This window comes from Rhagoletis zephyria, unplaced genomic scaffold, assembly GCF_001687245.7.
Source record: "Rhagoletis zephyria isolate East Lansing unplaced genomic scaffold, Rhagoletis_zephyria_1.1 Rzeph_scaffold_01901, whole genome shotgun sequence".
Lineage (NCBI taxonomy): Eukaryota > Metazoa > Arthropoda > Insecta > Diptera > Tephritidae > Rhagoletis > Rhagoletis zephyria.
In genome coordinates, this window is record NW_016158985.1 from 13,212 (window position 1) to 41,064 (window position 27,853).

Below are 27,853 nucleotides of genomic sequence, written 5' to 3' on the forward strand. Positions count from 1 at the left end.
GAGGAGCAGTAAATTTCCGGTTGTTATGTCATTTCACATGGTAGTTTTGTTGCTGGTGGTTATTTACCTAGTGTATGTAAAAGCGGCAAATTCTGAAATTTAATCCACCAAAAATGAACTAAATATTTTCTTCAGGAGAATTTGCAGTTCGCGCTGTTGCCAACAGTTAAAGGGAGAGAATATTATTTAAATAGCAACTCTGCTTTTAGTTTTGACCAGGTACGTTACTAGTATGTTGCATATGATAAAACATTATATCTATACACAAATTATTATCACATAACAACCGTGTTTTGTTTTTAACATTTTCTTATTTCAAATATGCCCAATATTGGTATCAAAGCGGTCTTTTGATCAAAAATCTTTAAGTGAAAAAAAAAGTCGAATGCTTGTTTGCATTTCTCAGATGCTTACAACAGCAATTAAAAGTAATGTATAGGTACCATAATAAATCTGTAGACGGTGATGCGGGGAATGTAACATAATAAATACATTTGGACCATTTTTAGAATTTTGGTATGTCTGTTTGAACTCCCTAATCTCCGGATTTACTGAATCGAATTTCATGGGTTTTACCTGGTGACTCGATAGTATTCTCGGGCCGCACGATTTTGAAGCTTAGTGTGAAAACATAACTAAAGTAGGCATTTATAGTGGGGTAAGTTTAAATGAATGTGTAAAAGAGGGCGTGTCATATTACATAGGCATGAAATCTTAATCAGCTATAACTTTAGGACCAAAAGTTACCACAGGTAAATATTGGGTGTATAGAAATTATCAAAGTAGGCGTTTATAGTAAACTGAAAGGGACGTAGATCTACCACAGGCTTGGCGCGTTCAGAGAACCATAACCTTGAACCCTTGGGGAATAAACAGCTAAGCGAATGAGAGTTTGCAAAAAGTCGTAGCATCTCCCACAGACGGCATACGTTCAAGAGATCATAAATTTGGAACCATAAGTCACGTGACACATAATCTCAATTTAATAATTAGAGCGTCTTTTTTTTATTCTTGCATTACCTTTATCCACCTCATTTGGGACTCTGAGCAAAGCTTCAGCTCTATAGGTCGTTCTTGGATGGCCACCACACTTCCGCTGGATACAAATTGCAATGGTCGGATGGTCAAAAATATACGTATATGTATGTATGTCTCCATCACCAGTTCGGTTGAGAAAACTCCTCTATAAGTTTGCAGTATTCTGTATACAATTTAATGGCATTAGTCATATGTTGAGATCTTCTATGCAATTGCTATTGTGTTGGTAACAGAAATTTCATAGTGAAAGGGTATCGCAGCAGTCATTAAGATAAAAGAAGGTCAGCTTGGGGTACAGTTTCGCAATCCTAATGACAAAAATTAACGATTTTTGAACTTATAATCTAACTTAAACTTATCTTCAAGCTGATATCTAAACAGAATAAAATAAAAATTATAAATTTAAATGCAAGTTTGCATTGTAAATGCTCGATGTGACTTATAACAGATTTCGAGCCAAAAATTGTATTTATTAAGTTCACACTGTCTGAAAACCATATTTAGTTCTAATTTTGGTATTTCATTTTTATGATTGATAACACAATAAATGCAAATTTTCGCAGTCTCCTTTGTACATTTACAAGTTAATTAAATCGGATTTCAAGCGTACATTTGCCAGCCAACTATGCGTTCAATATTATAATAGGTCTCCTTCGCTCCCCAGCATATTTTTTCAAACAGTTTTATTACCTAATATTTTTATAAAATACCGGTATTATTAACGCTTCTTTAATGATTTACAGTCATGGCAAAATATAAAAGTAATCATTTTAAGTGAAAATTTTAAGAATAAATAACTCTTATATACAAAGCGAAACTAGAGAGCAGTGACATAATTTATTTTTATGCGGTTAGGTGTTTTATTGTTTTTTTTTTAGCACATTTTACCCATGATGAAGAGCTAGATGTTAACACAGATAGAGTTAATTAAGCACTCACTCATCAATTTTACTATATATGCATATGTTCATATATATTTAAACAAGTATATAAATACTTACGAATTCAGCCGTCATACGCGCACACACCAAATATTGCATATCTTCTAAATATTTAAGTATATACAAGCTTTGCCAACTTCAAATGAATAGCTTGGAAATTCAACAGAAGAGCATGTAATAAAGTGCGGCTATATAGTATAAGTATAACTTGCAACAAATTTTGTAACACATTTCCAAAAATGAGTCTAGCATATTCCAATTGCATTAAACAAATAAAAGACGACTAAAAAAATAGCAATTAAATAAAAAACTACAACCACATCCGTGCCGAAGAACTTGTTATACTCGCGAGCTTCTCGATAATCAAGTTAAGGCAGCGTGTTTAATTTAGGGTATCTAAGCCCTGACATGTCCATTTTCTTTCAAGCCGAATACTCGTATCCTTTTGAATACAAACCTGGGCATATTCTGTTCAAATGCAGTCCGTAAGGAGACGCTGCCGGATCCTTAAATTTAATGCCGCATATTTTTGTGAAACATTTTGGCTCACAATTTTTCATCCGTGTGGATCGTTTTATTCCCTGTTTGGGCCAAATATACTTCTTCATTGCCAAATCAAATCTACTAGTAATTGAAATTTATCCCCCTTCTTGTTGACCTGTTGATTTGGAATTTATTGTAAATCTAAGATTGCCGTCGCCACAAATTTGCGGATATCATATTTTTTCACCACACCCTCAATGTGGGTATCATATTTAAGGGATTTGTCTAGTAGAATAGAGTACATTATGAAAAAAGTTCAAAACCAAAAACAGCCGCCACCACAAATGGCGGATTAAATATTTTTTTTAGCCTTTCTAATGAAAAAATTTTTAGAAACCGAAGTTCTACAGGAAATATTTATAGCGTTATTCATAAAAAATAAACTTGAGGCTAGTTTATTTAAAAGGTTCATGAATTGAAAACTGTATGAAAACGTCAACTTATAAAGCTATTTAAACCTACTTTATTTCTTATGAATAAGTCCACTAGTCTAGAAGAATATAAAGAACAGATTTTTTTTTTTAAATGCTGCCAATATGTTTACAGTATTAAAATTTCATGTGGGAATTTTATGAAAATATGAATAAATCAACTATTCCTTATCCAACTTTGAATAAAAGTGTGTGCCATCAATAAAAGTTTGTCTCGCATCTTTTAACTTTTGGAAAAAAATTAACCCATTAAACCCTTAATAATTTTAGACACATTTTTTTACTGAAAAATCACAGGATATGGATGAGTTAATTTTTGAACCCTGTACGAGAAAAAAAATATTTTCAATAATACCAGGCAACACATTTCTGTTAACCGTTTTGTTAAATTTTATACAGTGTCACCAGTGTAACAGGGTCGAAAGTCTTCGCGTATGTCAGTTTCGCCAGTATCACCAGTCTTTCTCCACCTGGTTTTTCCATCGCAAAAGAGGCCTACCTCTTCGTCTGCTACCAAACCGCAATTTCAAGTTTTTAAATTAAAATTTTAATATTATTTTTTTACAAAATTCCCATAAGCGGATATTTTCTATAGGCGAACAAGAAGTTAGCGACCATGGGTGTCCGCTTATGGGAGCTTTCTCTGTATATACTTTTAAAGCTCGAACGTTTCTGCTCCATTTCATTTTACACAACCGCCCGTCATCATTCTCTTTTATGTCTAATTTTCCAATATGCATTTCTGAACACAGCCTGTTTTAGCGAGTCTTTGTCATATGGTGATTATCTGGCCTATGGTGGATTTCCCAGAACTAAAGCCACACTGTTAAGGCCCAATCAGTTCGTTGACGGTGGGTTTCAGTCTTACACACAATTAGATCGATAAAGCCTTGTAACTTCTTATATTTACTTAGAAGACTGATCCGTATTTGTGCAAGTACAATTGGTTTCATATTAGTAATTGTGATAAATTAAAAACACATACATGCAATTTTAATGAAATTTTGTAATTTCATTTATTTGTCAAAATTTGTCGGTTAGGAAAACTGCGCAAACAAGGCATGCAAAAAACACGGCAATACGTGGTTTAACACATTTCGTTCCGCTAGTTTGTGAGTAGATATAAATAAATTGCAACTAATGAACTATTTTTGATAATTGGAGTGCATTCGTGCGTGTGACAGCAGAAGTAATAAACCAGTGTCCAGTTTCATGGCATATATTTAGCGATTTAGTGACAAATATTTATGCCTGAAATGCACACAAAACAAATACCCAAATGCGTATACATATACAAGTACAGGTGTAGGTATGTACATATGTACATCTACATAAACATTAGACTGATTAAAAANGGGGGGGGGGGGGGGGATGTCAAAAGTTGCCCGTTAAAAGGGCGCTTTAGTATTAAGTTTAAACGGTCCTGCATCGCCGATTTCTATTTTTCATATAAATTACTTAGAAAAAAATTGTTTTAAACTTTTCAATTTGTTTTCTCGTCTTTGCGTTATCGAACTGAAAGGTCCGGTACATATTTTTGTAGGAAATTAGACGCTCTCCAAAAGCGATTTTGTATAATTTTTTGCTAAATCTACTGGTTGAACGCTAGTTAAAACTTAAATTTGAATTTACATATATCATGTTTACAATTTTTTCTGTATTTTAGGTAAAATAATTAAAATTATCATTAAATATTGCAATTTTTTTCCAAAAAAAAACAGTAAATTGTAATAATTTTTAGTGAAAAATTAAAAAAACAAACTTTCGAACATAACTCAACATAATAGAAATTATTTTAATAAATGTTTCCCTGAAATGGCGTTTTTTAGTAAAACCAAGTTACAAGACTTATTAAACTGACTTATTGTTACACAGTTGAAGACATCTGTAATTATTTTACCTAAAATAGGAGAAAAAACTGTAATAATGACTTTAAGTGTGAACACCCGTTAAACCAGTGGGTTTATCAAAAAATTAGCGTCTAATTTCCTACAAAAATATGCATCGCACTTTTCAGTACGAAAATTCAAAGAAAAGAAAACATATTCCAAAGTTGAAAACAATTTTTTTCAAAGTTGAAAACAATTTTTTGGAAAATAGAAATCTGCGATGCGCGACCTTTGAAACTTAATATTAAGGATTGAGGGTCTTTCGAAGAGGGGGCTTAAAAAATATTTTTTAGATTTTTTTTTTTGAATCAGTCTAATATACAGTGACGATCAAAACTGTAACATGGTGTAACACTTTTTAATTCAGCCATCGCTATATTTCCAAGTTCTAAAGACTTTCATCCTTTTGTTGTATACTCTTGTTGGTACATCCCTGCTCCGTCTCTCATAACGATTTGAAGTCAATACAACAACAATAAAAAAACAAAGCAGACAAAAATGTAAATTGAGGCAGATGTTACAGTTTTGCACTTACTCTCAGTTTTGCATTTGACAGTTATCTCTTACTTAGTTGGAAGTCAGATGACTTTTTTCTGTATTGTAGTTTATTGAAGAAGTGATCACCAGTAAATAATATAGTTAATCAGGAACCATAAATGTAAATAATAGATTTACTGCGGAAAGGCGGGACCGCACGAAAAGTGGCAAACAATTTTGGAATTTGCTACTTGAAAATGTTAAGACTGGGAAAAAATATAGCCTAAAGTGTTCCCAAGAACAAAGGAAGTCTGTCAAAAAATATTACGGTACGATATCTTGTGAACTTAACAGCAAGTAGCGATGCAGCCACTATTACAGAAGCGCTTAAGGTATTAAACTTTAACGCAAATCAATAGACAGCGAGGCGAAGAATTGCCAAATTGAGCGCAAAGGATCATCAAAGAAGAAAAAAGCAAATTTGATCAAAATACATGTGCGAGTGCGGCAGCATTTTGCTGCATCGCACGGAATCCGAACCGTTGCATATTGGGATATGTTAGGCCGTTCAGAATGCAATAAAAAACATATTTTTAAGTTTCAATTGAAGGTTATTTGGTCCGACAAGACTAAATTAATCGCTTTCAATCAGATGACCGGGCATGGTATTGGGTCAAAGACCCAAATTAAGCCCATGCGCAGCATGTAAGGCAAACTGTGAATAACAGTGGTCGGTCAATAATAGTTTGGGGTTGTATTTCAAACATTTTCTTGGTCTGTTAGTACACATTATGCGTGAGGAACAGTATCTGTTCATATTTCAACAAAATTTGCAAGATGTAGTCGAAAAAATTAGAGTTTCTGCTGAAAAATCACCCACAACACACTGGACATATTCGCAAAGACTGAATACAAAAGCAAAAATTTGCTAATTTCAAATGACCTCCACAATCCGCGGACATGAATCTCATTGAGAATCTGCGAAAACAACTAAAAGCACAGCTTACTAAGTATCGAAGTCCGTAAAATCGAGTACATAAGCTGTGAAAGCAAATTAAGGGTATACCTCCAGAATTTTTACAGAGATACAAATAAGGTAGCCCAAATCGTATCCAGGAACTGAAACAAGCAAAAGAGTACTGAACATTGTGTTAGTAGTTCTTTTTTTCGTGAAAATTGTTAAAAAGTTCTTAAAAATGTATGAGTGCAAAACTGTAACATATGCCTTAATTTACATATTTTTCTGCTGGTTTTTTTATTGTTGTTGTATTGACTTCAAATCGTTATGAGAGAGGGAGTAGGGATGTACCAACGAGAATATACAACAAAAGTATGAAAGTCATTAGAACTTGGGAAGATAGCGATAACTCAAGTAAAAAGTGTTACACCATGCTACAGTTTTGCCCGTCACTGTACATGCATATGTACCTATGTAAATACGCGCTCGTTCTTATTAGTTATATATGTATGTATATATGCAGCGTGCCATGCCAAATTTTCGAGAATTATTGCAGCTGAGTTGCATATTACAACAACAAATAATGTAATAAATAACTAGACAGCAATTCGCATATACATACATATGTACATATGTATGTAAACATATCTAATACTTGCACACACAAATATTTGTATTAGCTGCGCATATACATTTCATTTTGGCATATCCGTGGAATTTTATTAAAAAAGAATATACAAAATTCCACGATTTAGTTTATGCAAATTATGTACTAAAAAATGGAAAGCAAATGAACAAATTTATATTTATTGTCAGAGAGCTACAGCAACAGCAACCGCACAAGCGCGGCGAGGGAATTTACAAAATATTGGCATTTCAATTAGAAATGCGTGCAGAATTTCGTTGTATTTAGAATTAAATGAAATGGTGAAACGAAGACTGTCAGTTATTGAAACCGAATTATTGGGACCGCGCGCTGGTCGGAAGTAGGTACGGTTGAGTGGTCTGATTCCAAATGACGGATCACCTCTCAATTAACATTTGTGAGCATCTTGAAAGAATACATTTTTCAATTTTTTTTTTAAAGAAAACTGAGCAGGCCTGTTTCGATATATACATATATATATTTTTTTGACAATGTAGTTTATTGAATCTTTCTCAATGTAAATTAACAATAAGTTTTTCAAATATTAATTTTGGTCCAGCGCACTATGGTCTGGCAGCTATTATTTGCCGGCCAAAAGTCATTTTTTCAAGTATCGATAAATTGATTTTTTTTTTATTCCTTCACTAAACTAATTTCCCAGAATAAATAAGTGTATACTCATTATTTTCGTAAAGAGTATTCCCGTAGAGATATCAGCTGTTAAAGTTGACATTTCTACAAAAAGTTTTAATATTTTTTTCTTTCGCAGTTAGCCTTCTTTCAGTTAGAATTGGAATAAATCTTCGAGCGATGAAGATACTTCAAAAAAGAAAAAAATGAAAGCTAGCATACAGCTTGCTAAAATAAATAAGTTCATTTTCAAAATGGACTCTAATTTGGGTAATATTATCTATTCCACTTTAAGCAGAGCTATACAAAATTGGTCTTCAAGCTTTGTGGGTAATAAAAATGTTTAATCTAAAGCTTGTGGGCTGAAAATCACGTCTCACTTTCTTGAACTTTTTGAATAATGGGCTTTTTCCTTAGGAAACTTCTGCGTCGTTGTTCTATCGAGCTTTTCGATATTTGAAAAGAAGCAGTCAACAAGGATGCAAAGAATACGCTGTTTTAGAGTTTTTGCTGCAAAATATTATTAAGGGGATGCTGCCCGAAGTTTTTTGGTTTAAACTTGAACGTTACGTTATTTGTTTTTTTTTCAACTTTATACCTAGCCTTTCAAAAAATCACACAATTCGTACACATTTTAACAAATAAAATACAAATACAAATATTGGTCAAGTGATATTTTGACTAGTTTTGGCTATCTTTCTTTTGTTCAATTAATGTTTATATATATTTTTTTTTATAAAAGTCTAGCCCTTTACCTAACCAGCGCCAAATAAATCCACATTTCAAACTTCGTACCGAAATTATGAAAATTCAACAAACTTGAATGCCGAATTTTCACTAGGCATTGAAATGACAAAAAATTTATATGGCAAAAAAATTCCATGTGGAAATGAATTTAATGACTTTTTTTTTGAATGCAATAACAAGATTACCTTTTAGTGCCCAACTTTTTCGTTTGTAATTTTTGTTATTTAATGCCTAGTGAAAATCGAGCATAACAATTGCTTCTAAAAATTTAAAATTTTTTACTCAGATACGAATATACATACATACATATATCCAAAGGAAAGCGTTTTTATTCGAAGCATCCATGATTAGAAAAATATATATAGCAAAAATATGATCTGCTATTTTAAACTAATTATTTTTTTTTGCTTCGAATCCGATATGGCCACATCGCATCCGCCTTTTTGAATTTCAAAAATCTGACATGAGATTTGAAATCAGCCCTCGAAAACCCCCCATCTACATATACGAGTTTGTGGTGAAAATGAACAAATTATAAAATTTGGTCGCCATATTGGATCCGCCATTTTATATTCCAAAAATCGAAATTAGCGACCTCCAAACACCAAGTTTCACATCAGTTTGGTTACATCTCGAATTTTGCCTAGAAAATAGTGCAGCGGTTGAAATTTAATCATCTACTTAAGGGTTAAAAATTGTTTACATATCTTCGTATGTAAATACATACGTGTATTTCGCTTTATTTGCGTATTTTTGACTAAATTGAAATGCGCTTAGGGAGCATATTTTGGAGTTCATTTACGCTGCTTTTTATTTTATTTTTTTGTTTTTGTTTGCTGTGCATATTTCAAGAAATTGTTTCCTATTTATGGCTTTTAAATTACATTTAGAGCTCATGAAATATTAATGCACTCAACTGTGTGTAAATTCATTAATTCATCAACATATTCACATACACACATAGAATTTTTTTACACGTACGTGAATACACGCTTCTACGCACATACATTTGTTTTAATATTAAACCAAATGCGATAATAATATTAAATACTGCGAGTGTAATTTTATGCGCTGAGATATTTGTTTTATGTAGTTGTAAATTGGCATGCGACATAGACGAGTAATAAATAGAATGAAATGAAACACGTAATATTTAAAGTACATTTTTAGCGAGTATAAAACCACCAACTAAGCTAACAATTTATTTTACTTCAAGTCTCCAAATTTTATTCGTAATTTTGTATTAATATCGCGTAATTATCGAGTGCTAAATTGTGGTTATTCTGCTTTTGATTTCTTACATCGCGTGGAAAACATTTAGTGCGGTTCTTATAAAGGCAGTTTCTGATTGATCAGAAATGTAGATCAGATATCTCCTACAGTCCTAGTATAGGATGAGGAGGGCGCCTAATTTACGATCAGGCCATCTTGAGTAAACGTACAGCCACCTGCCTTATTGTGGGTGTCTTGTGTTTTTTGTACCTTACCATCTCTTTAATAGGTGCTTGCGTTGATTCCGTAGACGATTTTTTTAAGATATCCAAGTAACTCCAAAAAAGCCTCATTTTGCAATGAATTTTCTTGGAGAGATGCGCAAAGCTCTTATAAGGGAAATGAAATGGAAATTTCTGCAATTGCGTCTAAGCACTATGTGCCCTCTCGAATCCAGTCACTACGGATTGGGAATTTCATGCAGAGTCTAAGGTGGATCCAGATTTTGGTGTGATATAGTCGGTTGGAAGCTATAAAATGGGAGTGGTTACGGATACAGCAGTTATGCCGACAGCAGATACTTCTCCGAATTCCGCTGGCCGCCAGACCTGCGCTCTTTTTTCGCTAACATTTCGAGCAAATCTGCATACTAAATGGGAAATAAAAGCGTTTTCTTATATTATTAAAAATCAACGCGACCAAGCGACCGCAAGCCACTTTCAACTTGCACCTTATTATACTAAAATTTAATAGTCTATAAAACTGCATACCCAAAGTTTAAAACAAAAAAAAAATAATAATAATAATTTTGGTGAACAATTTTTTATATCTAACGTTTCAATTTTTTATTACTTTTTTCGTTTTTGGGGTGGTTTCGGTTAAGGCCTCAAGTTACCTTAGTGTTTATCGTATTTAAGACTGGTAAGGTGGTACTGTGCACGTTGTTCCCTTTTGCTACTTTTAATGCACTTATAAGCCTAAATATAATACATATCCAATTCAATGCATACATACATATACATACGGTTATTCTATTTAACTTACCACTAAGAAAGATACAGCGCATACATACGTATGTATTTATTTATTCTCTATCTCTAAGGATACAGGTATAAATATGTAGATAAAGGGAATACATAAATAAACAGACAAAAAATTTGCACTTGTTAACACATCGCTGGCTGGTTGCCTTCGCTTGCCAAACACTGGCCAATTTTCTTTTAATTCTTTTGGCGTGATACATACGAATAATACTCTACTTAAAGATTAATGCAAATATGTGTTTGCACGCACCCACTTCTTTTATTTGTGTATAAACATTTATATGTACATATGTACTGTATATTAGCATGGCTATAACAATAGCCAAATGCTCATATTATTTGTTCCAATGCCTCATAAATCGTCCCTTTGTTGATCAACAATTTAAATGATTAAGTATGTTTGCGTATTTATGTGTGGCTATACTCACGAGTGCAACAGCTTTTTTTACTAAAAAAATATATGTATGTATATATCATTTTCATTTACTTTTGCCTACCGCCCATTCAGTTGTGTGCATTGGCTTGGGTTTCTCAGTTATTAAATAACTATAACTGATATTGAATCAGATCATAAGCTGGTTTGTTTATTTAAGTATTTACATTCATTCTTAACATATCGTACGTATAAATACTGTCAAGGCATACATTTCGAAGTAACCCGAGACCAAACGTTACCAGTACTGGTCCCATAAATATAAAGCATAAGTATCCAAGAATGATATATGTAATACAAGTTTGCTCCGTCCTGGCGGTGATGACATTTCTCAAGTAAAAGTAAGCAAGGCTGAATAAGAGTATAGAAGAAACTGTCAAAGCAGTAAATTTTATTTATACTGAAAATTTTCGGTTTTATTATTTTCTGGCCTAAGAATAATTTTTATTGAAAGATTTTTATTAAGCTTGCGGCCGTTTATAACGAAAATGTTTGCGGAGAAACAACAATAATTCAAATTTTGGTAAAAGACTGCTCGTTTTTTTCTGCAAAAATTTTCATCAATAAAGGCCTCAAGCTCAATATTCAAGTCAAAATAAAAGAAAACAACGTGAACATTGTCATTGATATTTCTTGCAAAATTTCCACAAGCATTCGATACAAATAAGTAAAAAAAGAGGTAAATAATCAAATAAAGGAGGCCTATAATTTCAAAGGATTCGAATTAGGGGCTCTAATTTTGTCGACTGGGAATACGTATGTATGTACGTACGTGCTATCTATATGTATATGTATGTAAACCAAAATGGTCGCACAGTGGCCACAATCTTCTTTGCGCTTGCACGCAAAAGTGCGGGATATTTTTCACTGGCAAACTCTGTGGGGACGTAACGTAATCGGTCCTTGAACGAATACATTTTTTTTTTTAAAGCGTATGTGTGTGTGTAAGTGTGTTGATAAATTTGTGTAGATTTATTTACATAAGCACGGACCTATTGAACGATTGGACCAATATTGCTCTTGTATAGGTATGCGCGTAAATACGTATTTGTGTTTTTTGATATCGAAATTGATGGAAGAAAAAAGAAAAAATGATTTTGCGTGTGAGCATACATTACGGTACTATTTAGAAGGTGAGGAAAACCACGAACATTTGGATAGCGTCTTAGATACACAAAGGCGTATGTGTTACATGTAAATACAGATGTACGCATATATCTGTATGTGTGTACTGTGTATGTCAAAAATAAATGTTAGTACATACTTACCTTTGTTGCTGTTGTCCTAAAGTCTGTTTACTTTTCTTTGATTGTCCCTCGGCTCGGCGCTCCTTATTTTTCGATGAACGGTTGGAGTGAATGCGTTTGATTGTACTCGAAATACACATGGACGTAATTCTTCGTTTGCACTTCCTACGCCTTTGCAAATAAACTAAATTTTATCTCTTGCACAAACCGAGCGGACAGCATATAATATTTCATAATTTATCATTTTTTGTTGGTTCGTGTACGGTGCCTTGTGTTGGATATGAAAAGAACGTGATAGGAAACAAATAAGTAAAAATTATTAAAAAAAAAAACAATTCATTGCGTATACACACAGATAAACATACATACACTCACATTTGTAATGGCAATAATAATAATGAAATTATTATAATAAAATAGAGCGCCTTCGTTAGCATTTGTATGTAAATGTGGGGCAAAATATATTTGATATAGACACACAACTCAAAATAATTGCTTCCCAAACTAAAGTAGAAGTAATAGTCATTATACTTACATACATAAACAAAAGAGGCTTGCCAGACTTTGTTTTTTGTACATCTTCAAAAAACTGAATGCAAAATATTTTCGCTTCTGGTTGAAGTTGGGGTTTAAGTGTTGAGTAAAATTAAGTTAAGTCTACACTAACTGAGCTAGAAGTGTGCTAGCGTTGCGTGATATTTCAGAGCAAATCTTGACTTCGCTTGGCTGTCATCAAATGTAGCGAATTTCCCTGATAAACACTTATTATGTTTTATAAGACAAGAAAATATCTGTTTTCTTGAACTACTGATTCTCCGAATAGATACCCTGCTAACTTCTTTTTCCATATTTAAACTATTTGTGTTCTTACATTTCCATCGGTGGGCCAGCACAATGACGTAATGTGATCAGCGTCGACTGCTGAGCCAGCTTTTATACCGTTACGCCGTTCTCTCTGTAGGTTTTTAAAGATTTTTTTTCGTATAATTTTTGTATTTTTTTTTTTGAGTAAAAGAAAACCATAAGTTTTACGTTAACCAAAACCCTTTATTTCGACTAGCATTTTTATAAGTAGTCCTTGGCCTGTATTAAAAGCCTTATTCCGTACACATTCAAACACCAAAATATTTAGCAATTTATTTTAATATTTATATGAGCCCCGTACTTGTTTATTTTAGCGCTCTCCCAGTTTTTGAACATTCTTATACGATTTTTATTACATTTTTTCTTATAAATCTTTCTTCATGTCTTTCACTTAGTGTTCCTTGCTTTTACTCTACACAAAAACGTTTTCATTTTATTTACCTCCGCCTCTGCTAGCTATTTGTCATTCAACCTTTTTTTGCGGCTTAGATTTAAATAATGTTCACATATATCATGAAATTATTGCGCATTTTCACACAACTGACCACAAATGCAATTAAACGGGAAAAGATAATAAAGAAAAAAACACAAAATGGTAAAACATAAAAACGAAAATAAAACTAAAAAATAGCAATTTGGAAATACTATCAACCAAGTAATGTTCTTATCACAGAGTCATTTAATTCGGCTATAATATCTACCTCTAATACATATATAACTTCCATTCGTGTACAATTATTACAAACCTTCAACTCTTCCAGTCTTCGTTCAAATTTTATTTCTGTTTTTTTTTTTGTATATTTTTATTGTTGTCATTTTTTGAACTTTTATTGCTTCGCGCTCATTACTTTCACTCTCCAGCTATACGGCTTCTCCTGTGCCCATGCGAATAAATAGCCTTGCACTGCGTCGCGCATAACTAATTATGCAAATTAGCTCTGTGGGAATGCTTTTGCGTTTTATTTTTTGTTTTCTTTTATTTCCCTTTTTTATCGTCCACACTGTCACTTTCCTTGCACTTAGCAAATTGTTTGCATGTTTTTGCACTTTATAAGTGGCGCTGGTGTTGCAGAGCACATCACGCCCATAGCGATAAGCAATGCTCGCTTGGTTAGGCCATTTGCTGCTGCACTGCAATCGCAAAGCGGGCCATATGTACATATTTTTCAACGTACGCCATGTCGTATACGCAATTTTTTTCGCTCGCCTTTGTGTGCAAGCTTTGCTGGTTGATGCTTGGCGCTGCAATTGTGTAAGCACACAGAAATTTCCACACTTATTCTGTCCATATCTCTATTGGAAACACTTTCGCCAAACATTTTTTCCCTCGCCAGTTATGCACTTTCGCTCTGCGCAATCATTGCCCAATGCCCATAATGAAACAGAGAAAAGACGGAAACTCGGACGAAAATTTGCATACTTCAGTAAATATCTTTACTTTGGGCTAGATCTGTTATGACCTATAGGACTATTTTTGTTAGTACCGGACTTATGATTATTTATGGTGAACGCCTGATGATAAATGACTATGGAGTGTCTTCGCTGTGGATGCCTAAAATCTGTCAAAAGGGGAATGAAAATTTGAACGTTTGGACTGATTTTGTGAGAGTTTGCGTTAACATATCGCCTCTACCCTAACCGTCAAACTAACGTAAGCGATATTTTTTCAAAATTTTATTTCTGATGCGGAACTATTCCTAGAGCATCTAGATATTTAATTTATTTATTTATTTATTTATTTATTTGCAGCTATAATCTAAAAAATATAAACATTTCCTTACAGACTACTTACAGTTAACAATTGCAATGTGATTACTAATTAAACTGGTTCATTCAGTAACTGCTTAAACCTAGGTTTAGGTAATGAAAAATCAGTTTCGGCAGAATTTGTATTAAATTCCTTTGTCGCTCTGGCAATTGGGGCATTAGAAGCATAAATTGTTCTTACTCGATCTAATACAAAAATATCATGGTTTCGAAGGCTTCTAGATGGAATGTTAAAACGAAGACGTTCTGGTAAGAGTGGCGAGTCAATCCCACCACGTATAACATCAAAAAGAAATGTCAACGAAAGGATAGTTCTTCGACTAATTAAGGATTTTAAGTTAATTAGCAGACACTTAGCATTATAGGAAGGTATCGGCTTTTGAAAATGCAGCGACCGTAGAGCAAAGCGCATCAAAGCTTTTTGAACACGCTCGTGACAGCAACAAAAGCAAGCGTAGCATAGGATTTCGCGATAACGTAATTCAAATGACTATGAAAAAGAAATTTAGCATCAAAAACTACTCCAAGATCAGATATTTCATTAACAGAAGTCAGCATAGACACTCCAACATCATAGCTGGTAGGGATGAGTGATCGAAATTTTGAAAACGACATATAAACATATATATTTTTTAATATTTAGATGCAAATGATTACTACTACACCAAGCTGCCACATTGTCGAGATCCGATTAGAGTTTGATCGAGTCAGAAAGACTCGTGACTCTTTTAAATATTTTTAAGTCGTCCGCTCCGTCGGATACCGAGCGAGATTTTAGACAAGGCTGCGGAACAGAACCGCTCAAGTGAAATTTTTAACCGACTTCCAAAAAAGGAGAAGGTTATCAGTTCGTCGGAATATTTTTTTTATTTGTTTTATTTTCTATGTATATTACCGCATAAATTTGTACCACGTCAACTGATTTCGATAAGTCTTTTTGCATCGGTAAGGTAGTGTCTCAGAGATGGGATAAATATTTTTTTTTGAGAATTGAAGTCTTTTTTTTTTATAAAAAGTACTTGTTTACTAGAGCTTACAATTGCTGGCATATTCCAGCGACATCATCGGTAAAGACAAACGCAACGTTTATTCTGCCTTCTCGAAACTAGATAGAGAAGCTAATCAGGGTAACTTGACTTTGCTCCCTGGTGTCTCCGAATGACTTCCCTTGACCATTTTTAAACTCCAGCGCCACCTTCCGGTTATGTTTTTTCAATAGCATTGCCCCCGTCGTTACCAATATCTACTTATATACCTCGAATATGAGCCAAATTCGAACATAAATATGAATTTTAGTAATAACTCGACTGCAGCGCTATCTGGCATTTTGAAGCTGTGGACCTAAGTTCGTTTAGGGGGAGTTCACTCACAGTGGCATGTTTAGAAGGCGCTAAGTGCTCTTTCGCCATGAGTATGGAATTGACTTCAAATATTTCCTAACCACGTTCTAAGACTCTGCCACAAATATGTACTTCCAGAGATATGCGGTATAAAAAATTCGAGTTGTATGGCAGATGCCACGCTCCCTTGATATATCGAAATTATTATCAGCCTTTATTGATCCTTGGAAAGTCTGAAGTAGTCAGCTCTTATAAAAAGAATTGACTTCTTCTTATATAATTAGTATATGCATGCTTTTCAGCGCCTAAAAACATATTTCGAACTGTATTCTTTGTATATCTGTAATAAGTGTACCGAACCAAAAAGAATTTTTATTTTTTCGAACAGATTGGTCCTTGGTCCATTGGTGGTTGCTGAAAGCTATGTATTTACAAAATTTCATGAAAATCGGAACTGCCGTTCGGGAGATTACCACATACAAAAAAAAAGACTTATCTTTATATAATTAGTATAGACATAGTCTATTTACATATACACCATGAAATACACCAAATTCTAGTCAAGCATTCACATTTTTCAATAAAATTTTATTTTCCACATTTTGGTCACAAGTTAATAATCTACCATGTAAGTTTATGTATAAACGTACCTCCAAAATAATTATTGTCCCTTTAACTATGTGCATTATGCGCCTTTTAAAAATGTAATATAATCGAATACACACGCTAGCATTTTTTCCAAAGCAGAAATTGGTGCTGGGTAAAATTTCATTAGAACAATTTCCATGTAAAACTCTTTACAGATAAAGTAAATTTTCATTTTTGAAATGGACGCAGCAAAAGTTGAAAGAAACTTTTCAAATCATCATTTTCATTTGCCACAATTACCTTAAAACAATTGCAACGAAAATTACCACAAAATTGTTTCTATACCAGCAATTAACTTAAAATTCACAACAGCATATTTTAAAATATACAAACGTGTGGGGGGGTGTAAGAGCAACTTTTAGCGTTATGCATACATGTGCACATACACACATAGATGCATATGCAGTTGGTATTTCCATCAAAACTGAAACGAAAGCTTGAGATAACAAAAGTATGGCAAGCTTGTTGCTAATGAAAAACACTACCGACAATTTACTAAAATTACCACAGCCAGTAACAGCAACAAGCGCAGCTGAGCGGAGTCATTAGCACTCGTACACCCGCATACATACATATATACTCGTACATACACACACACACATATGCACAGCTAAAGTTAAAAATTACAAAATCAAAACAACAGTAGTGGTAAAAAAAAAATAAATAAATAGAAAACGTAAAAAAAAAAACTAAAAGAAAAATTGCAAACATAATTGAGAGACTGTCCAAATTTAAATATAAATGTGGCTGGAAAAGTTTTTATTATGCCATTGCGACTGGTATTGAATGAGACCGCAAAATGTTTAAGCACGCCAGTGGTGTGGAATGCTGTTGCTGGTAGTAAGCGTATTAGAGTGGAACGTTTTGGTGAAGGTTAAAAATAGAAAACTCTTATTTTTAGCAATTAAAAGTGAAAAGGATGTATTTCATAATTAAACGCGAATTGTGAAAAAATTCTAATAATTAAAAGCGTTCACTTATCAGAGTGACGAAGAGAGGCTATCTATCTGCTGAACATCTAAATATCACTTTCTAGCACTAATGAGGAAGTATTTATAAATCCTTAGAAAAATTATGTACATATTGGTGGCGAGAATGTAATTAGGGAACTGACAATGTGTTTTTTATTTTTGTTTTTTTTTTTTATAATAAAGCTTCCTATCTTAACAAAACTTTGTAAATCGAAATTTCGTTTAAAAGAACGTTTATAAAAATTCGACAAATTTTAACACATGCTTATCAATATTTTAAACTTTTTAATCAGATTTTTTAGAATTTGTTTTGATTTTTAAAGTCCATTAGATTTTAGTAACTATAATAAAGTGCAAGTTTGAGGTAGCTAAAACTTACCGTTGATTTTTGTAAATTTTTTGTTTGCGCCTTTTCTTCCATAGATACAAATTATGCGCGACAACTGTTTTGTACGGAGAAAAAAAGCAACACCCTCCACAAAAAAAATTACCTAAAATCAACGGTAAATCTCAGCTACTACACACCTGCATGTTGTTATAATAAAATTGAATGGGCTACAAAACTGCATAGACAGAATATTTTCATAAAATCTAATTAAAAAGCTCAAAAATTTTGATGAAATTTTGAGTATGTCCCTAATTTTTTACAAAGTTTTAAATTTTTACTTACATGGTTTTTGCTAGATAACAAGCTACACTTTCAAAAATATATAATAAAGTTTTAAATGAACAAAAGATGAATAGCCAAAAAATGCTAAAATGTCTCTTCCCTATTTATATTTTCGCCACTGTAGATTCATATGAATCTATATTGTAGATTTAAAAATTGAGTGATTAAAAAATCGAGCTGATCTAATGAACGGATATAATTGGTTTTATTATTTTATAACTATTGCCGCTCTTCAACACAACGAGTACCTACAAGTAACTCACCACTGCAGTGAGCATAGAGGTCAAGAGTAGCGCAGTCGAAGGCGAAGGCTGTTGAAGACAAGTTGAAATTTTCATGCATTTGTCCGTAAATACTGGCAGACTACTTAGGTGGACGGACAAATTGAATAGACAAGTGCTACATCTAAAGTCATAATGCTACTGGTAAGTGACGGCGACTGTGGCCAAAATTGAAGAAGTAAGCAGAGGAATGCTTTAGAATTAGTTGGAAGAACAAAAAGCAATAGCGCTGGAACTCCGAGCTTGTAAATAGCAAATGACAATGGATGAAAATGAGTAGGGAAGTAAGAAATGAAACAAAAAAAAAATAAAAAAAATAAAACATTCAAAGACTTAGTATGCTGTAGAGTAAGTGTGTATTTAGATTGCTCCAGTAGTTGGCCTAAAACAATTTATTTCCTTAAAAATAAAATGAAATACAAATACAAAATTCAATTGCAATTCCAGTAGATAAGTAGTGTAAAAAAATTTAACGGAAAGGAAAACGCGTTCTTAAATTTTTATTGGCTAACTTTTGTTGCGCTGCCACTTTAGGTGATGCTTTGTTTTTAAGGAGGTAGTAAACAATTAATTTCGCAACCCAAATGCTAGGCAAATAAGTGCGCCAAGCATATAAATTAAAAAAGTAAGTACGTATATTAAATATTTACTTGGTTACTCAGTACATTTTTGTTATAGTAATTAAAAGCACAAATTTAAGTAATGCTCAAGATTTTATTTTAAAATAAAACCATTTTTTATGGATATGCCTCTCCTTACACATTTTTAGGGACATGCGTTTACGAAGCTAAATCCTCAGGGATTTGGGAGCCGTCTGTGTGGTATCTATGCTCTAGACGCCTTAAAGCTCCGTAACTCCTTTACTTTGCTTATTTTCATGTAGTCCATACTTTTTGTGATCATCCCTGGAAACCATTTTTTCAGAGTATTTTGAATTGTAGAGAAATTTTAAAGAATTCGTAAAGATATCCAATTTTGGGCAAACTTTTTTGAAATGTAATTAACTATGCACACTTAGATTCTTTTACGAAATTTCGGAAGAAAATCGGTAAAGCAATGAAAGTAATGCTGCTATGTGAAGAATTTCCAGCAGATTTTTTTAGAATATAGTTTTCATAGTCATATAGTTTTCTTTGAATATTCGTAAAAAATCCTTACAGAAATAAAATACTCCCAAATATTTAGTTAAAATTTCGGGAACATTGGTTTGCGGGGATGTTAATATTTTTTTTTTTTAAATTGGCATTACCTTTGTAAATCCAGCGGGAAATACCAGCCCGGGTCCGGTGTACTTTGGTTGGTAGATACAAACATGCCAGTGACTATTTATTTTTTAACATTCCAATAAACAAACTCAAAAACGTTTTCAAAACATTATAAGTTTCTAAGTTTTTCCAACATTTTTCCAGCATTTTTTATCAACCTTTTTTATTTCAGCTGGACAGTTTTCGTTTTCACTTTTTTTTTTTCGACATATCGTAGTGATCTCGAAAAGAGATTTATATAATGCATTAGATTATACCAGAAGGTCTTAAGTCCCTAAATATTTTTATACGCCAAAATATTTGAAGTTGGCTCCATTCAAAAAAATGTTAAAAACTCTTAATGAAAATATATTCGCTTTTGTAAAAACTAAATTTTTAAGTTATCAAATGATGATGCCGCAATAAATATCTATCCGATGATGGCAGCGAGATTGAATTAAGCAGAGGATAAATACAACAACGATTTTAAACTTTTAAATACCAGTTTAACAAAATGCTATTAATCTTCAAATTAAGGGCTTAAAACAAACAGATAACTGAGATAAAAGCATGTGGGTAGGGGCAGCAAGCATGTGATGTGATGATTGCTAAAAAGCTGTTATCAGCAAAAAAAAACGTTATCAATAAATTCGGGTAAATAAACGTTGGTATCGTGAAATTGACTAAGACAAGTAAGTGTGCTTGTTTGCGTGTATGCTGGCAAACACTAATATTGTACGCATTCATGGATACTCAATAGATTATTCGCTTATTTATGAATTCATAAAATATTTACGATATAGAATGCAAACGCATCGCAATGATTTTTTTGTTCATAAGCACAAGTACGCACAAGCAAGCTTTTATTTGCGTAACGCTAATTTCGAGAGTAACAAGAGCTGCCAACTGCTGCGTACTCGTAAGCAAAATTACATTCTTGCTACTCCCAAAAGAAAAAAAAAAACAGAAAAAACCGCCCAAAAATCACCGAGAAAGAGACTGAGGCGAAAATTATTGACAGCTGCAACGCACAGGGTCTGCCAAACAGCAGCATCTAGAAATAGGAGGGAGTGGAGAAGCAATGACAAGTGTAATGGCACAATACAAATATTAGTAATAAAGTTAGGAAGAAAAGAAAGCAGAAAAACGTGGAGGGTTGTCGCTCTTGACTGCAACCTAGTCGAAGTTGGCGTGCAGCGGAAGCTTACACTCTACTCCACTGGTCCATAAAATAGACGAAGTTGTGTCACTGCAGCGCATTTACTGTTAGCGGATGCTGCAGTTGTTAAAGGGTATATGCAAGTGTGTGTTTGTGTATGCATGCGTTCACAATTGAATATGTGTTAAGAATACACATTGCAACGAAGTAAGAAGCTTAAGTAGCATCGATTTTTATGCATGTGCGAGGGCAGTTAAAAGTGATGGCACTGGTTTACCACCTACATACATATTTGCCCAATGAAAAAGTTTGGAGAAGTTTCTACGTACATACATACATACATACCTAGCAAATTGTTATACGTATCTGAATACATATTTATATTAGAGATGTGCCAGATAGAGATAGATATGCCGGATAACCGAATTCCGGATACCATGTAAAAAATAAGAACCGGATTCGGTAGACCGCTGCCCTTTACTGAAGCTTATTCACTCAAAATTGACATTTACAATGATTTTTAGACGAGAAATAGGAAAGAAAAGGAAAGAAAGTTACAATATTAATTAAAAGAGCATTTTCAATACCTATTCGTCCTTGCGAACGAAACAATTTTAATGCTTCTAAATTTTACTCAATTTTTCTTTCATTTACATTGCCTAAATATTTTTTAATCATATTTAATAATCCCTGTAAATTTAAAAAGTTCTTTAAAAAAAAATCCTACAACACACGAAAATGCTAAAACGCAGTCTTACTATATTTGGCCTAGAGTTTCGTAAGTGTATTGATTGCTTCGTGTGGTTTTTTTAAATGATATTGTTTTTCTCGCATTTGTATTCCTTTTTATAACATTCATTGGCAAAAAAGTACTAATACAACTACTTCACGAAAATAAGAAAATTGAAGTTTAAAAGCTTGCACGAAAAGCTTTCTTCATTAGTTTCATAATTTTCAGTGCATTTTCTAAAAATCTAAAGAAGCAATGCCGCTCCTATTTGTCAAAAAACGGTTCCTACTCTCAGTGAACTTTAAGCTGAGTAGGGACCACGTCGAGTGGACCACGAAAATTTTGCTAAGTTACGGTTTAAGCTTTTAATTAGTTTTGCGTTTATTTTAGGATACCTAACGAGAGTGTACGGGTATGTCTATACTTAATTTTGACTTCGAGACACAAACTTGCGGTAATCGATAGCCCGATCTTCCTTTAAAAGTCGACGCAGGGGTAAAGAAATCACGTCAATAAGATCAATAGCATGCGAGTTTATTAAAATTAAAATTTTGTTTGTCAAATTCATTCGTTTTGCCCATTTGCTTTTAATAACACAAATTAACGTCATCCAAAGGTTTATATTTTCGAGCGTTCATAATATTGAAATGGACATAGTAATGAAAACTAAACACATTTTTAAAGCGACTTTATAAAGTATACATCTAACGTTAACTGGTGATATCCTTCAGGCATCGTCGGTTAATATCACTGCTGCGCAGAGCTTCTCAGTGTACCCTTTCAAATGCTCCAACAGCTGTTATGCCAACAGCCATGGCATCCTGCGTTTGCAACTACTAAATATGTCTCGCATAAAAATGTAAATATGTACGTACATATGCACATGTATGTATGTACATTGGTATGTGTTTGTCAAAGACGCAGAGTTATTGCAAATTGTCATAATATTTGATGCATGAAATATTGAATTCTGCTGTCTCGTAAATATGGCATCGCCGCCGCCATCGCTGGAGTCAGTGGCACAGCTGCAGTGGAACAAAATTTTGCGCTACTTGTCATACGATCAACTTTCCTATCTTTTTTACTGCTTTTTCTACTTTCTTCTTTCTAATGTGCATGAACTCCCTGCAATGCACTCAAAAAATTGAAAAGAAGGAAGTGCAATTTCGCAGAACATAATTTCCGCCCCTTACCGATTTATTGCCAATGTACTTAAGTTCATATTTTCTAGCTTTCCAATTCGTTGCTGAATTGGAACTAGGAAATCAAACAAACAAAAAAAAAATAAACTAGATTGTGAATTGTTAGAAATATTAGAGGAGTTGAGGAATTACGAAAGTACACATGTACATATGTATGTATGTACACAGAGGAGTGAAAAAACTGCAAAGCTGTATGAAGTGAGTAGAAGGAATGTATGGGGCACGTAATAGAGTTGCACTCCGGACGGCAGACTTATGACAGAAAATTGTATTTTCCTTCATGACAAATTTTGCTGTGAGTCGACATTTGTTGAAGCATAATACAGAGAGTGGGACGATCGGCAGGCAGTGCGAGCAAGTGACAGTGGTTTCAGCACACAACATGTTTAAAAGTTTGAGTCTGTTTGTTCGTCGTAAGCGACATGGGTGCCCATTAGGGCGGGTTGTTTTTTTTTTTTTTTTTATAGCAAAAACTACATAGAATTCTAAGAAAATTCTCCGAAGAAACCATGTATCTAAAATAAATCCTAATCCGCGCCTCTCGACTTGAAAATTTATATGGCCGCCTTTGCCAAAAAAATAAATGTTAGAAAAAATAGGTTTTTCCAAAAAGAAATCGAATTTTCTGAATAAAATTGTTCTTTTGCACTTTATATTTTTTCTACACTCAAAATTATTTTTTTCATTAAAAAAAATATTCACCCAAGTAAAAAAGTTTGTATATAATTTTATATTTAATATTTTTATAAGGAACATAGATAAATAAAATTTTCTTTCATAATTTAATAAAGATTGGAAATGCAAAACAAAAAACATTGCACTCAAAAAATAGTTTTCAGTATTTATAAAATAACCTTCTTTTGTTTCGATAAACAATTCTTATTTTATAATGCAAATAAAAACAAACTAAAAAAGTGTTTTCACTCAAACAATATTTCAGCAATTTTTCAGTAAATTGTTTGCAGGTTTCAATTAATTTCGTTAATGTTCCACTAGAAGTACGTGGTCCACTTGTGGTTGACATTTCCATAACATTGAATAAATGCCGAAATGGAAGCTCATTGAAATGGAGCAAACAAACGAACCAGTGTAATGGAAAAAAATTTTCAAGTCGAGAGGCGCGGATTAGGGTTTTATTTTAGACCCATGGTTTCTTCAGAGAATTTTCTTAGAATTTAATGTAGATTACGCTTTTGCTATACGATTTTTATTTTTTTTTTTCAGCCATACAAATCAACCCGCCCTAGTGCCCATACTTTAAACATCACCAAATGCATTTTCCCCCACCCGCTGCGTTCTCTGACTTCATTCTAGCCCAGTCTTCCTATCGCGTTCTCTCTCTCTCTCTCTCTCGCTGCCTCTATATGAGCACACTAGCAACACTCTGTGACAGCGCATAATGCAGATTGCGTACAAATGATTTATTGAAAGTTTCATTTTTCTTTTGTAAAAATGCATGTAATGGCAGGAAACTTTTTAGCCAAATCGGTTCGGTGGCAACTAAATGCACTTCAAACTATCGTTGACGCCACTAGCCGGGTATGGCGGCCTAAAGTTGATTTTATGCTGCACCAACATACATACACTGAGCAAAAAATCAGCCAACTATTTATTGATATTACCGAATTCAAACTTGAAAAGGAATCAACGCAATCTTTGGTTAATATTAGCAATGCCTTGGCTGATGTTTTCAACAATGATTTGGTAATATTAAGCACACTTTTGTTTACGTTAACCAAACTTTTGATGCTTTAATTTGTTTTCAAAAATATTAATAAGATTTTTAGTAGCACGCTTCCAATATTACATAAAATTAAATGTACCATATATTGTGCAAATGCAGGGAAAGGGTTAACCATGAAAAAACCAAACTATAACTTGGTTGAAAATACCACTGTGCTTTTGGCTCAGTGTATGAGTGTAGCGTAGATAGCTCCATGAATCATGGGAATCGATTACCCTTTATCAACTTTCTTGGGGGTGATTCTTCTTGGGGGGTCAATTCCCCTCAAACCCCCTTCATCAACGCTACTGACGTACATTTGCCCACACATTTTTTTTTTACGGTTGCATATTTATGTAGTCCTGTGTACTTTCTTGCTTTGAGCTTTTGAAATGCACTTCTCCATCAGCGAATGATGCATTGAAGTTTCCTCTGCCACTATTTGTTTTCCTTACATTTAGAGTGCATTAGAAAACTTTTTGAAGTATTTGCTGCAATTTTAACTTGAAAATTGGACATAAATAGATGTAGTCATTTTGTAGTTGAAGTAGGTAAATAATTTTTTCGTCGGAAAACGATGAGAAGTATTAACATACTCTAGGTGTGGATGAATTTCAATGGAATTTGTTTCATTTCCTGGTTTTCTGCGAAAACTCATTTTAAGCCAGAAAACATTTATGTAATTTATGTACATACATTGCTTTGTTAAACCAAAATTGAAAAATACCAGCAATAGCTTTTTCAAAATATGCCGAAATATTTGAAGGATCCAAATTTTCGTACTCCGTTTTCAAAAAAAAAAAATCATTGGAATCTTTTAGTTTTAGAAATGTTTAACATTTGGTTGTAAGGAGAGTCGATTAACGCATTGTTAAAAAGCTGTAAGTCTGGACTCTAATTTGGTAAAAATTACGTAACCATCGAATATTATTAGTCAAACATCTTTGAAAAAACTCAATCCATCGCTGGTTTGTCCCTTTCCTTTTCTTCTTCCGTAAAAAACCTGAGTTGTAAATCTTTAAATTTTAAGTTGCTCGGGGGTTTATAAAAATTTTATTTTTTTTTCGATTTAATCAGTTCCACCAAATATGCGTGTCGGTGGTCCAATATGTATTTTTTTTTAAGTAAAATTTCGAGTGCTTTCATATGTACATAGTACATAGGCATGTATGCATGAAAATATATCAATATATATTTTATATATATCACAAAAAAAAATTGTCAATATTTCTTTAAGCTTATTTTCTAACCGAAGTTCATAAAACTTCTTGATCGAAACAATACAATATAAAATTCTGAAATGTGATGCGAAAATAATATTTGTTTGTTTCACACGCAAGGTAGTTCCTTGCATTTTCCTGTATAAACTCGCTTGTTTTACTTTCAATGCATGTTTGTATATGTTAATGTATGTGAGGACATATGTATATATATGCAAATAGATACAAATATTTGCACAATTTTGATGAAACTATCAGGGATATTCTGCAATTCACTTCCTAGTGAATTTCAGCAAACTCGCTTTGAATCTGGAGTTCGGGGTTTGTGTTTGACTTTCCGAATTTTACAGAAAGGTCCTGCATTCCGAAAGAAAGTGGAAATAAAACTCGTAAAGTGAAACACAGAATTCAAAATGTTGGATTCAAGATGAGTTGTTGTTGAAATTCACTCGCAAGTGAATTGCAGAACCTGCCTGATGGTGAAACCCGTGCCAATATGTTTACCTACACGATCAGACATGTGGGATTATCTTTTTGTATAAAGATTTGACTATCTATTTTATTATTTTTTGATTTTAATGAGTCCTTACGAAGCCTAGTCGACGATTTTTTTATATAAGAAATAACCCACTTGTAGTTAGCTTTTTTGAGGGATTTCTATAAAACATATACGTAACTTGTAGTTAGCTACAAAAAGCTAACTTGAAACTAGTTCACAAGTAATGCTGGAGTAATGAAGGAGATTGTTTTCTTTAAACACGTTTCTATTTAAATATCCTGCACCTTGCAAATACTTTTTCGAATTGAGGACAAATAAAAGGAAGATCGAAATTTCATATTATCATTTATGTCTGACGGAGTTCGAATATCGGACCACCTACAGCAGCTTATGGAAACAAATATGAAATGTAATAAAATAAATAAAGTAAATAAATTAAATAAATAAAAAAAAAAATTCAAAAATAACATTTTGTTTTTCCTATTGATATTTTATGTCCAAAAGTAGTAAGTTACAAATTACATCAAATGCAGAGGTAAACCACCCTTGACTATTTCACGGTAATCGCCATGGAAATGTAGTTAGCTTTCGTCAAAGAGAATATACAGATAATAGGTGACTTTTAGCTCCTTCCTAATCAACATAAAGTTAGCTTATAGTTAGATACATTCCCAGCAGGGCATCTTCAACAAAACAAATTGCCAACAATCCACGGTTAGTTCAGCTACTTAAAAAACTTGCACTTTATTACACTGAAATTAAATGGGCTATAAAACTGCCTGCTAAAAATATTTGTAAGATATTTAATAAAAAAATTTTTGTGTATATATGGTAGGAATGTGAATCGAATGTAAAGTATATTTCATACCGCTAGTTGCAGGGGGCGTGGCACCTCCCATACAAACCGAATTTTTCACACTACATATCTCTGGAAGTCTTCATGGTAGAGTATTCGAACATGGTATGAAGATATATGAAATGAATACTCGATACACTTAGAGAAAAATAGGGCTATTTGAAAAGGGGGGTGTGGAAGATAAATGCGTCACTGAAAATTATGAACATGAACTGTTGCTGAAAATGTTGAACAAAAACATTTCAATACAAAAAATTTATTTTGGGCGGGACGAAGTTCGCCGGGTCTGCTAGTACTTTTATAAAAAAAAATAATTAAAATTAAAAAAATTATAATATAAAATAGCCAAATCTGTTGTGTTTCGTATAGTTATGATAAGCACTATGCATATGTACATACATACATTGAAAGCAAAACAATCGAATTTTCTATAGAGAAAAACAC

At 33.1% G+C, this 27,853-nt stretch overlaps 1 protein-coding gene and 1 long non-coding RNA gene across 2 annotated transcripts in view; both read left to right on the plus strand.

Annotated features, from left to right (window-relative positions):
* The window catches only part of LOC108365531 (uncharacterized), an 89,839-nt gene that overhangs the window by 13,136 nt on the left and 48,850 nt on the right, over positions 1–27,853 (plus strand). The gene's annotated exons all lie outside the window — the stretch shown is intronic.
* Positions 3,319–19,988, plus strand: LOC108365530 (uncharacterized). Its single transcript, XR_001847939.1, has 3 exons — positions 3,319–3,331; positions 7,216–7,218; positions 19,896–19,988. It is a non-coding gene; the product is annotated as an uncharacterized LOC108365530 (long non-coding RNA).